Source organism: Bombus huntii, chromosome 2 (assembly GCF_024542735.1).
Source record: "Bombus huntii isolate Logan2020A chromosome 2, iyBomHunt1.1, whole genome shotgun sequence".
Classification (NCBI taxonomy): Eukaryota; Metazoa; Arthropoda; class Insecta; order Hymenoptera; family Apidae; genus Bombus; species Bombus huntii.
Window position 1 is genome coordinate 4,656,631 of NC_066239.1, and position 19,337 is coordinate 4,675,967.

General features: G+C 36.9%; 1 protein-coding gene across 6 annotated transcripts in view; it reads right to left on the bottom strand.

Moving 5' to 3' along the window:
* The window catches only part of LOC126878275 (A disintegrin and metalloproteinase with thrombospondin motifs 4), a 92,112-nt gene extending 75,005 nt beyond the window's left edge, over nucleotides 1-17,107 (bottom strand). For 2 of the 6 annotated variants that reach the window (XM_050640877.1, XM_050640882.1), the window contains exons 1-2: nucleotides 16,627-17,107; nucleotides 14,585-14,911 (exon numbers count right to left, since the gene is read on the bottom strand). The gene's annotated coding sequence lies outside the window, so the exon portion shown is untranslated. The other 4 variants (XM_050640879.1, XM_050640881.1, XM_050640880.1 and 1 more) reach the window with 4 other exon arrangements.
* Between the last annotated feature and the right edge of the window lie 2,230 nt (nucleotides 17,108-19,337).

A 19,337-nucleotide genomic window follows, 5' to 3' on the forward strand; every position in this document is an offset into this window, starting at 1 on the left:
TTCGTTAATGGGAATTACATTTACGTAAAAAATGTAGCACAGCGGTTACAGCTGATAGCTGTGGTCACTGATTCTTCTCGCAAAGAAATTTGAGCCGTCGATGAACGGTGATTCTGGAAAGAAAGTGACTCCTCTGATCGTTGCGTAACATCGATTCGAATCGCGAACTAATCTTGCGACATTTTTGAAATACGTGATTTCTCAAGATAATTATTTGTATCTTTTTGCGGTCGAATTTCTTTTTAATTGATTCTCTAAACATCGAATGCTTCTAATGTAAGGCAAAACGAGGTGTAACGAGGTTTCCTCTAAAAACTTATATGTCATTTCTCTAAGAGGCAGAGGATAGAAAAACTTTCGAAATTATTACCTAACGAGATAATTTTCTTATTAGAATGTAATTAGAATACAATGTAATTTAAATCGATTTTCTGAAATAAAGCACATTTGTTGCAAACGGTAGTTTCATTTAGTAACCATGTTCTCATTTTATGAACTGTTTTATGTTTTGCACACTTCATATCGCTATGATTGATGTATTGGGTAAGTTACAGACGGAAGTGTACTTAATTACAAATGATTTGAATGTCAGATCAAATATAATAACCTTGTATTGGTAGTATGAACTACCATTTATTCTTAGTAGATAAGGTATCTCGATATTGTCAAAGATTTTATAGAATAAATTGTAACCGAACCCCCTCTAGCTCTAACACAGTCTTTATCTGCAATCTAATCTCCATCTGTTACTACGTTAATGCGAATTTTAATATACACGTATAGTTGGCGTGTTCGTATGTACCACTTATGTAATAAATACGAAAGGATTCGTATGAAAACGTTTTAGTATTTCAAGCTAATTACCATGTAATTATCGTAACATTTTTATTATGCATACTTGTGGGTTGCAAAAAGCAAGAGGCAAACATCGGTTAGATTACTTTTACATTAAAAAAATTCCAACATTGACATGATATAAAAAGAGGCAGGAAATAAGACGAAAATAATTCTTTAATCGTACATAATGTTAAAAAACATAGAAAAAGGCTGTGGAAATAATTTATAACAGAGTGAAAAGTTCGATTTAATTGTGATCTTTGTAAAACTGATCACGTTCCAGGTATGATATGTTACATATTCTCCGCAAATGTCTGGGAATCGAGGAAAAATTGTTTTCACTTTGTATAAATATGAAAAAAGACTTGTTTGAGAGTTTCGGTATATTTGAGAAACAAGAGATTCGCACTGTTTTCCTCTCACAGGTTTCCTAATTGCGATTCGTATCGTTTCAGACTGTTCCACCGAGAGGCCACCTACGTTCACGTGGAGCTCCACGTGAGGGAGAGCTCAATGCTACGCGCAATTGAAAGTAAACTTTTCTATTTTTCCTTCGATCACAGCGAGCCACTGGGACCTGTGTAACTCGTAAACCATCGATTCGCTGTATTTTTAATCACAGCACGCCGCGAAACCGTTATGTCGTGTGTCTTACAATCCGTGAGTGTCGTCTTGTACCCTAGACACACGGTTTTGATTGAGCGCTTGCTGTCGGGAAGACGCGGAGTGAAGGAAAAAAGCGTCTTCCTTTTTGAATGAGTTCGAACGAAGGCCGTTTTCGATTGTATAAAATCCAAAGGCAAGAGATTATTATGTGGTAAAATGTAAAAAGATAGGTCACAAGTATCGTACTATACCAGGAAGTAAAATATAAGAGAATACATATATCTATACGAAAAAAGGTTTGTAAGAATATATTACAACACAGACAAAACAGAAAATACTATTTAATTTAAGAAATGGTAAATTTCATGCGCGAAACAATGCAAATAAGATGATTTTATTCACAAGTAATCATAGAAAACATACACCACCAAAGTTTGCTCAAATACATTTAAAATTCAATGACCTTAAACCACATTTAATAACACCCACGCTTCTTGACCTCACAATAGATACCTGACATCATGGAATATTTTAACTAACCTCATAACTACTCCAAAAATTTCCATTTCCTGAATCAAAAGATAGGACTGAACGAAAATGATGTCAACCTTAACTCAGTGAAACATTGCCAAGGAATTGGTCAGGGGCTTACCAACGATTGCTACACACGCAAAACAACGAACCATATACGTACAAACATATACAATGATACGCGAAACAAGTGAAATTAAGAGACACGAAATTTTCCGGCTTCACGAAGCAAGATGATACGAAAATCGCTCGGAACTTTAATGCCAGGTCGTCGCCCGTGACATTTCAAATACTTTCAAGTTACTGTATGGCTCTCCTCTCTCCGCGTACTGTCGATTAAACATGGCGAGAGTCGTCGCAATTATAGCTCGCGGGAAAGGACTTTCGACTAGTAAAGAATCGCCGATTCACTTTTGCAATCGTCGGTCGTTGCACAGCTGATTCGAATCGGACAAAACACGGTGCACCGTGAAGCGAGTGTAAATAATTTTCAATTTCCATCATTTTCCAGCATAGATCTCGTTCTCTTGCTGAATCATCGCCCGGTCCACTCTGTTCTAGAGTCCATTTTACCTGGATATTTTCTCCGCGGAAGCTCAGCTATTCGCGGACCGTTCCGTTCGACTTGTCTGGATTGGCTGCAATCGCAACGAGCTGGCCAGTTTCACGTTGTGAAGTCGTCTGTTTGGAGAATGGACGACTGTAATACTGTAACCGTGACCCGTTCGCGAAGTTCGTTTACCAAGTGTAATAACTCGCTTCCGCGGCTTTCGTAGTTTCTCTTTTTTGCGGACGGCCGCCGTCGAACGAGATGGAGCGATCGCAATCTGACGAACGAGCATAACGACGCGGACTAACTTAATAAACCAGTTGCCCACAGTTATATAAATGAATAGCGTAGGCTAGTAAAACGTCGCCGCGGTTGCACGCTTCTGTTTTTCGGTAAAAATGAAACGATATTTGTCAAAATGGTTTACTTGATAGCTTCGATTTAATCAAGCAGATTTCATTCGGATCCAGTGTTTAAGGTTTTGTGATTGAAAAAGAACGCGAGGTGATTCATGGTTGGTCTCATAGACTTAGGGTTTTCGAGGATAGACGTTGGAATTTTGGATAATCTGTGTGTGATGGCCCGTTCGTTTTCAAGATCAAGGACCTCGGATGGTTTTGAAATTCATTCGTGGTTCTATGTGATGTCCTACGATCCTCAGGTTCTCATAGTCAGATCTCGAACATCGAAATGCGCTGTGGTAACTCGTACTTCTATATGATTCTCATATTTCTAGATATCCTATTGTGTAGGATTTTGCACCAAATACTTTACAACGTCCTATGGTCTCTCGAACTTCGCATCTCGAAATGCCTCTGGTCCTTCTATAGAATCTTTCGATCTCTGGATGTTTCGTAGTGTGTTTCACTAAATGCTCCGTAGCGAAGCCCGCGATCCTAAAATCTTGGTTATTGGCTTTCAAAGACCACTACAGGGGTAATCTATAATTCTAAGGTTTTAATTGTTGGCTTACAGGGACATTCAAATCCCTCGATACCTTTAAATTCAGGCCATTGTGGTGTCCATGCATTGTGCAACGTAATGAGTTCAGTGACTGGAGTTTGAGTCAGCAGCGTGCGTGGATTATAAAATATTTTCCGGCTTATTAAGCGTCAAGTCGTAGAAATTAAAATTCTGTAGAATGTTTGATTTCCAAATGTTTTATTATATTTGGAAAAATGATACATCTGAGAGTCTCATGACGTCGAAAGTAGGCATCCAAAATTGTTGAACCTGAGAATTGTTGAATTCTGGAATAAATCTCGCCGACCCGGTGTCTTGATGGTTAATGACGTTGGTGTTCAGATTGTTTCAAAGTGACTTTCACGATCTGGATGTCCTGAATATCCTGGTACGCCTGGAATGCGTCCGTAGGCGGTCAAGATACCATAGTGTTCGCTTGGCAGAGCTTGAATCATCTACTCTGAGGTTGTAGAAGCCAAGATTACATAATTCTGCTACGCTTCGAGGAACACTATTCATCCCCGATTTGTACACTGGCTTTCTTTCGTCCTCTGAATATATGTTGACACATAACAATGCACAATATAACATTTGCTTTATGTATTTGTCAGCGAAAAGTAATAACATCGTTGGAAGATGGTGCTTCCTCTTTAAAATATGTATGCACTTTCTCAATTACTTCTCCTAAAGCAAACATCTGTTACTTTATGTACCTACTTCATCGCAGAGTTGGAGAACAAAAATTATGCTCTATTATTTTCATATATTCTTGAAGCCTGTCCATCGACGCCTTGTACCGTAAAATTTGTATTACATATTTCATATCTTGAGAGTCTTATTCTGGAAATCTAGTAAAAACAAATAATTATTTCACTGTTCTTCAAAAAACTCGAAATCGTCATAACGAAGAATGATTTGAATTATTTACAACAGCGATTCATATTTAAGCGATTGAAAAGTAAAACTGAAACTCAAATTTATTCCTTGCAAATTTCTAAATCTTGTTAGCAGAACGTTATGATTAATTCTTTAGAAACTGAACGCTTTATCTGATAGAACTGATCGACTTAGCTTCTGTATGGTTCATTTATTCGATAAAAAAAGATGGTTGCTTTGAAAGTTCTAATCGATTTAATACTTTCAAATGAAAACAACGTTTAGATTGAAAACGAAGATTACAAATTCTAGTAATGCTTCGAAGCACGCGAAAATGGTCGAATAGAACAATAAGTATAACTTAAATAAGGACGTGGTGGTTACGTAAATGTACTATAAATTCGAAATAGGAATGTTTCTTTCGTAGGAAACATCAGAAATAAGAATAGGTTTAGTGGTGTTTCAAGTCACGAAAAGATGATTCCATTTAATAATAAGTGTAAGTTAATAGACATGCGACCTGTTATATAAATGAACTGTCTGCTCAAAGCAAACATAATTCCACGGTTTTACTTTCCAACTGGAGGAACAGCCATTCAATATCAACACAATGAAAATACTTTCTTTGAAAATTACGACTCACGAGACGTTTGAAATGGCTTTTCGCCAAAGAGAAAAGCGAATTTAAATTGAACTGAAATACAAATAGAAATTTTCTAAGACTAATGCGGAGGAAACAATTTAGTGAGAATAAAGTTACGTAAGAATAAAAACAGAGTAAACAAAGAACTTGACAATTTTTTGACGCATATACGAATAACGATATTTCGATTATTACAGTTCCATGCCATAATCAACAAGAGTGGAATCTGAAAAAGATTTTCCAAAACGAAAAACTTAATCATTGAACCATAATCTTGCTCTCCAACCATAATTCAAACGAGAATCCGAACATCGATCGATCAAACAATCTGTTTCGATTCTTACAGTCCTATACCATAATCAACAAGAGTGGAATTTGGAAAAGATTTTCCAAAACGAAAAACTTCATAATCATTGAATCATAATCTTGCTCTGCAACTATAATTCAAACGAGAACCCGAACATCGATCGATCAAAGAATCTGTTTCGATTCTTACAGTCCTATACCATAATCAACAAGAGTGGAATTTGGAAAAGATTTTCCAAAACGAAAAACTTCATAATCATTGAATCATAATCTTGCTCTGCAACTATAATTCAAACGAGAACCCGAACATCGATCGATCAAAGAATCTGTTTCGATTCTTACAGTCCTATGCCATAATCAACAAGAGTGGAATCTGAAAAAGATTTTCTAAAACGAAAAACTTCAAGTCACAAAACAATCATAATCGTTGAATCATAATCTTGCTCTCTAACTATACTTCAAACGAGAATCCGAACATCGATCGATCAAAGAATCTGAAGCAACGTAGATAATAATGAAAACCACTTTCTCAACGAAGAAAAGTACATCCATTCAAAATGGGATCAGACTTCGGAGTAAATGAACAATTTAAATCGAGAATAGGCAAAGTATTTTAATCAAAATTCTGCTTTCCGACGATACCTCATACTCCTCTTCGTATTTCAAGCTCTTCTCGAGAACCTGCATCGACGTGATGTGTAAAGATTGAATCCAAAGCGAATTCTATATGGAATAAAAAATTTTGGAATGTCACAAATCACAAATAGACAAAATATTTCAATAAAAATTGCCCTTTAACTTCCCCTTAACTTCAACATTCGACGTGCTCTCGAGAACTTCGATCGATATAATATTTAAAAAGCGAGTTGAAATGAAATTGCAGAGCAAATGAAAAATTCGGCAATGCTTCAAATCACGAGAAAACGATCGAGCACGGCCTACTTCGCGCATGAAACTATTCATCGTGAATACTTATCGAAAGGTTGGTTTTCTCCAAGCGTGAAAGTGCCCTGCGATCGAGACAGGACTTTGGCACGAACGAAAAAACGACTGTGGCGATAGTTGGAATATTTATTAAATAAAATTCCATGGTCGTGGGTCGGGATCAAGGAAACCGATCGAACAGCAGACGGAAGGAAACCGACAGTGAATATTTCCGCGCAATTAGTAACAGTTTTGCCCACACGTGAAAGCCGCGAGGAAATTAAATCGGTCGTTCGACCAAAGAAGCGGAAGTCAGTCTTCGGTATATTCTGTGTAACTACGTAATACACAATTATTATTAGTCAGTCGCCGAATCTTTGTTCGTTCGCGTAAACGTAGAATTAGGTAATTCAGTTCTTACGCGAAACTTCTATTCCTTTTTCGCTTGGAGTCAAACTGTTACGTTAGATAAGATGTTTTTTTATCAAACCGAAACGAAGAAATGATTCGAACGAACCGCATGATCGATGTTACTCGTTGTTCGAGTTTTCTTTAGTTATTCTCGCATCAGATACACCTTTCAGGATCGTTGATTATACTAATTTGTCTTAATGGCTAGCTAAACCTATCACCATTAGCACGAGTACAAGTTCTTGTACATGTTCTTCGGAGATCAGACGTAGAGGTGCTTTAATTAGAATTCTTTTATACAGTTTCTACTGTATTTCTTTCCCTTTCTAACACGCTGGTCGAAGAATTTCGAGATTGATGATACATAATGTATTTAAAATCAGTTTAATTTTTATCTCTCTTAGGATGAATTTGCTAAGCTCGAAAAAGGCAATAATATCTTTTTTTTTCTAGGGAGACTGACGTAGATAAAATTGATTGATGTGAGGAAGTATTTTATACATTTAGAAGTATGTACTTATTTGCAATAACTTTTCACATTTTCGTATATCAAACGTAGAACAACTAAGATCGAACGATGAAGCATGAACTAGATTGTAGGACAATTGTTTGACTAGAAACAACGATAGAACTTCTTTCCTTTATATTTTCTACGTCAACAGAAGAACACAACCATGTTAATTTCTAGTCTGAAGCAAAGTGAAGGTATATACTAGTGAATTAATAATAATCAATTTCAATTAGTAAATATTTACTCGATGCATCGTTCGCTTTCCGCATTCTAATTAATCGCATTACATCTATACACGTGACTACAAAACAAGTCAAACTAAAATACCGCCGTCATTTATCTATCGTTCTTCTCACTTTCTATCTATTACGTGAACGTTTCTTTTATTTTCTTTTATTAAAGAACAAGCAAAATTAAATAGACGAACCAAGATTTGTTTGTTCGTTTCAGATGACTCGGAGAAAAATTCCAGATTCGACAGAAATCGATGTCCAAGTTTCCTAATTTACGTCTAACAAAATTATCTTAATCCATTCTACGCAAACACGAAATCTAAATTCCTTACTCGTTTCGCTCATTTCTCACGACTTCTCTAATCCTCGTTCCCAAAAAGAAACACAAGACACGAGATATTAATTCGTATTTCTACTTTCATTCTATTCCTTAAACACGAAATACCTATTTCCAAAGGAAACTAAAATACAGCGGTGGATAAAAGAAAATTTTTAATCGATAGACTATAAATTTTAATAACTTTTGTACCGAAACTTTTTACCATACTGATAACACTCGTTTACTCTGTTTATTCGTTATTCTTATTAAATACAAAAACATTTAGTAAATTTACGTCTCACTTTATAAACTTTCTTTTGTCCACAGTTGTAATTCCATTTGTAAACTAAACTACAATATACTAACACAATTTTCAGAAAAGAGACTAGGATACCTTGTTGCAAGAGAATACAACGTCCTTTCTCGCCGATTCTTATCTCCTAGAAAATCGTGCAACATTCGTCACCCACCTACACCGTTGACGATTATTTTCTCTACTCGTCGCTATTAAGATAAGTGTCCGCTTGGGAGTAAAATTACCACGTTGCTTTGTGAGTGACTGTTCAAGTCGTCGCCTTTATCTCGATAGAGGACAAATTATTTATTTACGTGGAAATAACGTGAACTGTATAAATGACGTATCTATTGAAAATTCATAGAATTAAATTCATTCTGTAGGGTAGTCGCTCTCAACGCAGTGTTCACTCGCGAGAAATACTCTCGAGAACGATTGCCGATAATTATGTCTCGAATGGACGTCTATCTGCGGACTCCTCTGAGTGGCAGATTGGTCGTCAGACTCCTACGACGCGTTCTCAGCTCGAAACCGCTGAAATCACCCTTTTCCAAATACGATCGTTTAATTAAACGCGACTGTGTCCGACGAACAGATGCAAAAGCACGTGAGCCATATAAGCGATCGGAGCTCGTGTTCGCGTTATACAATCGCAGGCCACGATTTGCCCGTTACGGTGCGTGCATACGAGGCAGCCGGAGATATTGAAAACGAGAGTTTCGATCTGTCCGTGCTCGCTGTTTCACCGCGCGACGAAGGAAAGTGTAACAGGGCGAGAGGATTGTGCCGGAGAATAGAGAAATGAAAGTGGCCGGCCTGTCAATGGACCGACCGTTCATGCACGAAGTCGACATTTAGCGGCAATTAAGGCAAGAACACACAAACGTGCTACTGTTAAGACAGAAAATCTTTTCTGTCAGAACTCTTGGTATTTCGTTGGTCGATTTGACTGATGTGCCGGTATAGTTAGTTACAAATAGACAGTAAAAGATTTTTGTTTCTATGCTACGTGTTGCTATGCGTCTACGTGTCGGATGAAGTTTTCATCGCATTGTCGCGGTATATTTGACGTTGGTTTTGTCACTTTCTTACGGTGATAGAATTTTTATGACTTTCTTTCGCCTCGCTTCGTAGTATAGTTTTGAAAGAAGTTTAGCAGGTAAAAATGAAAGAAGTAGTTGCCTTTGGTTTCGTAAGTAGTATCGTTAATTCATTGACTGGATCGTCTTGTATATTGGGCCAATGTTATTAGCAAAGTTTTACAAATCAAAAGTTGCAAATTATCAATTCCAAAGAATATCCTGAATATGACGTTATCAAATTTGATAATAAAACAAATAAAACTCTACGGTATATAAATTATTTGATTGTCGTCTGTGAAATATTATGAAATTGTACGGTGAAGAAAAAATTGACGCGAGAATTTTCAGATTTTTGCTATTCGGACAAAGCGTAGTTTCCGTGGAGAAATGTCGTCGGGATAAAAAGACGATTTAGAAATCCGAATGTACGTATGCTTCATCGTTTTTCTAACTCGATGTTAACAGTTTTCACTTTCGATCGAAGTGACTTGTGTTGTCGTCGTAATAGTCTTAAATCGTTTTTCCGTGTAATGATTGCAACAAGAAACGTTACATCTCAGAAATAAAAAAGATATTGTCAACCTCGTTATTTTATCAAACTCGTGTTAAAATCACCATTATGAAGATAGTAAATGAGTCTTTTGAAACAAAGATTTTAAATAACCTCTGATTGAATGTCAAATGGTAATGAAAAAATGGAAATTCAATAATTCAGAAGTCAATACAACAGCTTTCATGTTTTTGTAAATTCTTCTTATTAGCTCCAATGCTCCATTTCTATTTATTTCAACCCGTCTTTAGAGAATTTAAAGATCCTAAATCGACCAAAGGTTTATTATGGCCCTTAAAAAATTACTGGACATATAATAACTTAAAAAAAAAATCAATTATTAATTTATGAGCAATCTTGCACCCATTATGCAATTTTCCTTCAAGAGATTCGTTTAAAAAACAATCTGTTTGTGATTCATGTAGCACTATTAGTAGAGTTGCACTATTGTCAATCAGAATATAATTGAAACTCGTTCAGTGTTTTTGAATTATATATTATTATATAGATGCAATATATATATATTACAGACCTATATACGTAGGTCACGAATTTCGAAACTTTCTCACAATGATAATGCTAGATCGTTGATCGTCTTAAAAAAGTGAATTCTTTTTCTAATCTAACCCTTTCGTGCATATACTTTTTCTGTTTGTGTAACAGCTGCAGATGAAAGCATAAAATATTAGACTTAAAATTGAATGTTTAATTTGAATTAAATTTATAAATTTTTAATCAAAAACTAAAAAAATATATATATAATCAGATTTCAAATATAATCAGTTAATTTTGGATAAAGCACAATCTGCTATTCAAGCAGAGCATTTGAATCGTTTTTCGTAAGTGAGAATCGCGAAATTTAATATCATGAGAACGAAAAAGTGCAACATCGTTTTATAGATACGAGTATATAGAATTTTGCGTTTCAGCAAAAATGAATCGTGTTCCTAGAATCGAGCTTTAAGTTACGTTGGTTGTACGCGATGATCGTGCTGATTACGATTTTCTAGCGAGTAAGAATTATTTATGTAAAAGCAGGTACCCGCATCGTGTTTGGAAAAGAGGATGTACGGCAGTGACACGTGGAAATGTTTCCATTGTTGGACAAGGGCAACGTCATTGCTCTTGGTTATTTAATTTATTATTTCCTCTCCACGGTGCCTTTAAAGGTAGAACAGTTAAACACAGCATCTAAATTTTATTCCAATACGCGTTTTCAGTCCAAATTTTTAATTAAATTTGGTTAAATCTAATTGATTTGAATTTAATTAGAATTTAATGCGTTTTAAGTCAAAGTCTCGATCTTTTAAAATTTCTATTTTAAAAATGTTAAATAACAAAAATTAAATTTCATATCTCACATAATCTAAATATTTCATTTTTCCGGAGAACGCAGGTTCGATTTTCCCGTTAAATAACAGAAATTAAATTTCAAATGTAAATGAAAATACGAGCTTTCTGCTAAAGGAAACATATTTCGGATCGTAATATATTAATATATTACGATTATATACGATAGAAAGTAAAAATTAAAGCAAATAGAATAGTTAAAAATGACTCTACATCAGATGTTAAATTATTCATTGAAATAGAATTTGAACTTCACGCTTCAAAATTCGATTAAATCGTTAGAATTGGTAGAATAAATTAATACGAGAGGGAACTCTCAATGAAGCTATTTCAAAATAGAAGAAACTAACAAGTATTACTATTAACTTTAATCAAACGTATTATGGTTGGAATCGCTGATCAATTAAATCTAATTTGATTCTTACATGGTATTTCAACATACTCTGAATTTTATGCAAACCGATACACGCCCAAATTGCTTGTATTACTTCGAAGCTAATGTAAATTCTGGTTTTATTAAGCTCATGAAAATCCAATCTATGTACACATCGTCTAATTAATTAGCTTCTTTTATAGTTTCGGAAACCGATGCTCAATTCCTCGTATGTTCGAACAACGTTACGCATTTCGCTTCCTATAATATACTTCCCCTCTTACGAAACCGCGTTTATTTAACGAAAAGGAACGGTAATATGAAGGAAGAAATCTTAATTTAACCGCACTATCGACTTCGTGTTCGAGATACGGGCTCGACGCGTGCATAACTCGCATTTTCGAAACGAAAAACCAAGCTAATATATTCCATTGGCACGATAGTTTGATAAACACGCTCTCATTGATACCGAAAACAACGACCGTGTTTCTAGAATGTTTAATCGGTCGAACATGCAGCCTACAATTAAGGAGTAGAAATGGAAAGAAACTGGGGCAAAGAAGTGGAAGTCCACTGCAAGAAAAGTAGCACGAAATTAGCGCTATCAAAAATTTTGACATTTACCCTCAATAAATAGCGTTAAATTACAGTCGTAGTGATTGCAGTTATAATAGTAATAGCTGTATCATATGTATAATAACTGGATTGCGGATGTTTCTGCAAACTCGTATTTTTATAAACCTAATTAGAAAAAATAAGTAAAAATTATGGAAGCTAAGTAAAAATTTAGTTCATTCGCTGAATGTTACGCTAAGTAATATACGTCGTACTTCGGATATTTTATATAGTTTTGTATACGTTACATGTTACGCGCATTTTATGCGATTTTGCGATTCTAAATTTCCTATGAATGTATAAAAATCCGTAGTGTAATAATAATTGCTTATACAGTGATGAACAAAAGTACGATGAGCTGTATTTTCGCACGGACGAGCTCTTTTGTAAAATTTTTGTTCGAACTTGTAAAAAATACCATTCTTAAATAATTGTATATTATCTAGAATGGAAATATATTAAGTATATACTTATACATATATTCTATTTTATCTATAATATTATATATAAATTTCATTTTACAAATACCCGTATAACGAGAAGTGCTTTTTTAAACATTTTCAATTGATTTAATCTTTGACCGCATTTTCAAAAATGGTTCCACGCTTTCGTAACACAAAACAAACCACAAATATGTAACAATCTTTCCAAATCTCTTACTAGAACCACTTTAAGAATCATAGGCACGAGTATGCAAATGACGAATGTTCGTGTTACAACTTAGGATTATGATTAGTGTCATGTGTCAGTTTCACCGACAACGATGTTAGGTTTTAGCAATTAGGATCGCAGTCAGGACAGACGTGATTCACTTGTTACTCGCTCGGCATTTCAATAAAACTCATAAGTGCGCGGTCGTTCAATGTTTATGTAAATGAACAGATTTACGTAATACCGGGTTATCAATGCTTTTAACCTTCTCTAATTGTTCCTCCAGCGAATCGGAAGTCGTTTCCTCGATGCAGCATGATCCTTAGCCAACTAATCGATTGGACGCGTTTCACGTGAATAATTGCTTTGTTATGGTTGTTTACAGCGCGGCGAAAAAGGTAAGTCGAGGATCGTTAATTGAAAGCAAATAACCAAAGTAGAGGAAATGTAAACTGGCTGGACGAAATAACAATAAAGCGAGAAAGTAATTTATCCATAAGACGAGGTAGCTGAGAAAGTTTTGCCGGTTTATCTATTATTTATAGATATCGTTGCCTCTTTAAATAAATTACGAACTTACGTAAACGCTAAATCTACATAACAACTGCGCTACGTATATTATTTCAATAAGGGGAAACTAAAAATATAAAATCGTGTACGAACGTTTTTAAATTCTTGAAACATATTAAATTATCTAATTTCATCCGTAACATATATAATGTTAGTGTAACTAATATGATTGATAATGATCCTTACAAGTTGATGCAACGATAAAAAAAAATTAAATTAAAATATCTAAAAAGTGATGGCTTTTCGTTTATTTTATGCCAAATATCGACGTATATGGTGATGAAGTTATAAATGAAAAAGCATAGCATAATTTCGCTTGAAAATCAAGCACAATTAAATAGCCGAATATTTATACACGAGGATCATGTCAAACTGGCTATTGATGACTTCATAAGAACAGACAATTCTCTGCACGATGTATTAATCAGGTAAGAAATAAAATTAAGGGGACAATACTTAATTACATAGAAAAAAAGATGAAAATATTAAAAACACTTGTTTTATCTCTATTGGTACGTAAAACCGACAAAACTTTTTCATTTCATAATCTGTTCGAATTAAAAGTGAAACCGTGAATAATAGCTGAACGTTAAAGGTTTTATATTTATGCGGAGACTGGTAATTTTACCATTTTTGTTACTGACGCTTCACTTTGGTTCGTCTTATCGCGTTCTAAGCGTACGTGCACGAACATTATGCTGCAATTTGATATATATTCTCCGCTATAAACTAGAGATTTACGAGCGTAATGTTAGAAATTGATCGAATTGAATCTCGTTTGCAAATCATTCCCGACTATAACGTTACCTATTACGTGCCATATTTTTGCCTTGACAGAGTGTACTATTGCTATATTAGGAAACTTTCCATCATCTTCTGGCTATTATTGCATACAAGTTGAAGAAAGATGGATATTAGTCAAATGGCGTATTAATTATGTACAAAACGAGCATAATATGTAAAATTACAAAAAAAAAGGCATTCATGATATAATATACCTTATAATATTTAATATGTAGATGAAGCAAATCTCTGCTTAGATCCACTTCTTCAAACATGCTTATAAAATTATTAATTTGCATAAACATCGATAGTCTAACTATAATGAAAGCACTTAGAGTAGATTAATATTCAAATTTCACAAGCAAATTTATACGATTCACAGACTAATGCATAAAATGTCTTCTCTCTAAAGTGTCTCTTCAGACACCAGTAACGCTTATAATCATCTCGTCACGACTGAATCCAAAAGTGAATATAAAAAACGAACAATACAAATACAAAATAAACATATTTATCTATGAATAATCAGGAATGATCGTGAAATTCGGTATATTGAAGATACAAAAGTCAAAAAAATCATGGTAAAAAATTCATTCAGGACTTACGTCATTTATGGTCGACAGGCTTGGAACTGCGTCGATCGAGTGCACGATATTCCAGAACCCTCATGTTTCCATCATCGCGGCTGTCGAAGATCTTCGGTGTCGTCACGACGACGGAACCACGAAGAAGGTAATTCAACCCCACGTATCAACGACGTAAAAAATCAAATTTGCTACTATACGGATCGAGGGTGAACCGCGTCTCGATCTTCCCTCAGCTGCCGTCGAATCAAAGGACTTTACTTCCGGCGAGACTCCGGTGCGCACCAATATCCTGATCACTGCACATCAACACACTGCCGGATCCTTTTCGACGCTCGTTTCCTCTGCCTTTGTATTTTTACGTTCGCGAATGCAATGGAAAAAAAGCAAATTTCAGTAAAAAAAAAAAAAGAAAAAAAGAAACGTGCGCGAGTGAAGACGCGTCTCTTCGTCAGTTTCGATACGAAAAAACTTGTCTTCCCGATTACGCAAACGCGGCAAACGGGCCAAAAATAAAAGTCGCACGCCGAAAACCGGAGAAAACAATGTCTCACGTGCGTCGCGCGCGGAGATTCGCAGCTGACTGCGCTACTATGGTTCGTTATGTCCCCTTCAATAGCAGGTAGCTGCCACCGCCGATTTGACGAAGTACGAGGACGCCTAAGTAAACAAAACGCGGGCTTGAAATGGAAGATATTACAAAGTGAAAACGATCGAGGCTTTGTACTGTGATCAAGTTTACGGGCAATTCTTTCGAAGTTGTTGATATCGATGGATTTTTTCCTACAGCAGTACACTGAGATACTTTTTAATTTTATATTGAAAGTTTGAATCAATATGAAGAATGGTTAAGTTCTAATCTTATTCGAGATTTGAAAAATTCTATGCAACATTGCATTAAAGATTTATTGTTATAATACTTGTACTAACTCGTTAAAGGTAAGAGATAGAGCATGATGTGAGAAATTAGGAATAAATGGTTTTTCTTAAATATAAAATTAGATTTTCTTTAACACGAGTTCGAAAGTGATAAACATGAACTAACATTGAACTAATTTTGAAGCCTGACATTAATTAATCAAATCATAACGAATGATTAATCTATCATCGAAATCAGCTTGCATTACTTTTTTTGTAGTAAAAGGTACAATGTGTTATCGTTCAAAAACAATTGATCTGAAAATGTAACGCTTTCAAACGACGTTCGAATAAAAATATAAATATTTTGTTTTTTTAAATTTTAATTTCATAAATTTTCGAAATCTTAAACAACATAGATTTTTTTAATTTATCTTAACAAAAATATCTCAATCGTACATGAAAAAATAGTGTCATTTATATAGATACTAATAACAGATAATAATTATAAAATAATTAAGATAACATTCTACTGCCTCCACCAAAAAAAATTAATCCCTTTTCATCGTTTGAATGTGTTCAAATGACGAAATTAATGATGATGGCTTAATCTATGTATACTACTACTAGAACTATTTGATCATAATTTGTAGAAGGCTACAAAAAATATCATTAAATTCAAGCACGACAAATATACTCTAGCAACAGACCAAAAAGAAGAAACCTGTCTATTGCCACCGCGAATTACGTTTGGCAATGGCTGCGAAACAGCCGCTTCCTGACACTAAGGTAAGCCTGTGAATCCTATAAGGCCGTGAACGCGTTCACCTTTCAAGTTTCTTATTAACTGTTTTCACCGACCGGTATCTTCAAACGGAGAACACGAAATCGACTACTGTCGACAGGAGCAGAAAGACGAGTCGCCTAGCTGTCTATCTCTTTATCGACCGTGTCTGACACGCACACAGTGCCACTGTCGTTAAATGAAACGTTTACGTCAATAGGTTAAACGACAAAAGCTACAAGAGCAACTTGGCAAAGCACACGATTCTTTTCTCCGGTTTTTCAGCATTGCCCGCGGAAAGCAAGCTCGCGCCTGGGTATCTGGCACAAGTGCATGTATCCCGTGCACGTACGGAAGACGTGCACTTTCGCTGTCGATTCGATATTCTCTCTTTCTCGATCTCCGCAGAGAGTGTCCTTACGCGATATACAAGTATCCTGCGACACGGCTAATCTGTCGTTCTCTATCCCTTTTCCACTCTTGCTCTCATGGGACGAAAATTTTGCGCGCGACGAAATAAATTCTTTCAATTTTTGTATTCAAAGACAACGAAGGAGACGGGCGATGAAAAAGTCTCGGCAAGCAATTAGATTGCTAGAGACGCGCGTGTCACGCGTTTCCTTCTCCTCTCGTGCGGGACGTTTCCACGGTGCTCGAATCCACGGTCATCTCTTTCCGTCGACGGTACCGTTTTCGTTAATTCGCCCCGTTAGGATGCGGATAACGGATAACGGTCGCGCGGCAATGATGGTCGAAAGTCGGCAAAGACCCAAGATCCCGCTTCTCGAGGAGACCGTGATGGACCGACGACGAAACGGAGAGGAGAGGCCGGCGAAAGAGCACACACCGCGGATTGGAAATTAATGCGAATGCGCGAGCGGACTCGGTCTAACTGCGGTAGACGATACCCGTCGACGTCGGTAGCAAAAGCAGAAGGTGGGGAAACGACCCAGGGACTGGGGACTACTCGCCACTGCTGGCGATTGTGATTGTTAGCGCACGGTTGTTCGGTGCGTGCACACCGTCGAGACCAGAAGAGAAGGTTGCTCTCCTCGCCTCGGGTCGGTACGTTACTGGCCGACCTGGCTCGTTTCAAAATCGGGAAAGTCGCCGTGATCCAGGAGGGGCTGTCCTTCTTGAGCTGTATCCCCTTTCAACGCTATCGATATCGGTGGAGACCGGTGGACTCTAACGATCACGCTCGATCGCCGTTTCCTCCGGCGTCGATTACGCTTGACGTCTCCTTCGTCCCGAGCAGCTAGATCCTCTCCTTAACTGGCCATTCGTTAGACGAATTCTTTTTGCGGGAACCAGCTAATTTTCTACAATCGATTGGCTCTGTTAGAATTAATTAGGATAGGGAGAGAGAGAGAGAGAGAGAGAGAGAGAGAGGAAGAGAGAGAGAGGGAAGAAACCATACATATGCACGGAGAAAGTACCCGGAGTACCTAAGATAGTCGAGGATGGTGGACGTTTATACTTGTTTCGAGTTACTCCGACGTGATTTACGGTTTATGATCGAAGATGTTTTTTCGCGCTTCCAGGAACGATGTTTGCCACATTTTAATATTCATGGTGTTACGCAAATTTACCGATTGGTGAACGGTTCCGAGAACAGAAATTCGTCGACAAATTTTCTTTCTGATCTTCTGTTCTGAACAGTACGTTGTATCGTCGGGAGTAAAGATTTCTAAGGCAGTAGCATTCGTTCGCGCCAGTTTAAAAAGAGTATGGTTTCGCGTTTGGCAATTTAATATTTGGAGATGTCCGGAATAAAACGATCTCTTCCTTCTTTTTTCGTTGGCGGAGACTAAATTAAGATGAGTATCAGTATTTAAATACAAAGTGAACAGTTTTAGGAGCTATTATAAATTGGTATTTTATTAGCAACAAATTTATTAGCAACTCTATTACTTATATAGAGAAGAATATTATTATTGGAAACTCGAAATTATTTTCCAATATTTCCATTTTTTAATGTATTATATAACTTTCTTACCTTCTCCAAATATTCCTCTTTCAAGAACAGGAATAAAACATTTAGCTATCTTCAATCACTTCTATATCTATAAAATTTATTAAACAATTAACTCAATTACCAGTCACTCTCCATTCCCACGATACATTTCCGACTAGATCCTCCCTCGCAAGGACGAGTCACGCCGGTCGACGTCTTGTTCTCCGAGAGGAAACGATTGCGGGAACGAAATTGCAGACTACACGGCCGGAAGCGTGTCTACACTTCGCGTGACTTGTCCGAACCAAATCTCGAGGCTCTTGACTCTTGACGGATGTAACATCTAACCATTCTGCGATCCAGAACTAAAAAACATATCTTCCGCTGAACTGAAATGTAAAATACGAGAGGAAGGAAAAGGAAACAAAAAGGGATGACGGGTCTCGTCAGAGCGAGAGACAAAGAACACAGTAGAAGGGAAACGCTCGAGGCTCTTGATTAGAAGCGATCGTTTTCCGGTTTTCCGTTTGCGAGCCACAGCTGCCTGGCTGCCCCTGCCTTTTCCTTCCTGCTCGCTCTTTCGCCGTGCCGCTGACTCGCCTCGCGAGAGGGAAAGTATTTTATACCACGCTTGGCTTGGCAAGAGAAAGGGGACACGGTTCGCTCCTAATTTCTGTTTTAACTCGGTGAACCTATATATCCTCTCGGTGGCCGAGAGCGTGTAACTCGACGCCAGCTACACTTCGAGACTACATATACTATGTTAGTATGTATATCTGTATGTAAGTAAGTAGGCATGCGAGGATTCTTAAGAATACATTACACGTTGGTACACGGTGGTCCAGCGTGTACAGCGGCATTATTATCGTTCGTACGGTCTCGTAATCTCTTCGAGTATGAGATACAACGAAGGCAAAAGAAAGAGAAGAAAGGAAGGTTCGCGCGAACGCGTGCTCGACGAAGAGGCAGGCACACTCTGCCTCGCTGGCGGTGAGACGAGGATGCAGCCTCTTGGCTAAAAGTGAAATCGTCTGTAGAACGTACTTGTATCATAGTCGTTATTATATGTTATGCCAGGCTTCGGAGGAGGACTTGAAACCGCGATTACAGCAGCTGCACACCGGAACAAGCCGTACGGTGCGCGCGTGCGAGACCGGATATCACAGTTAGACGTC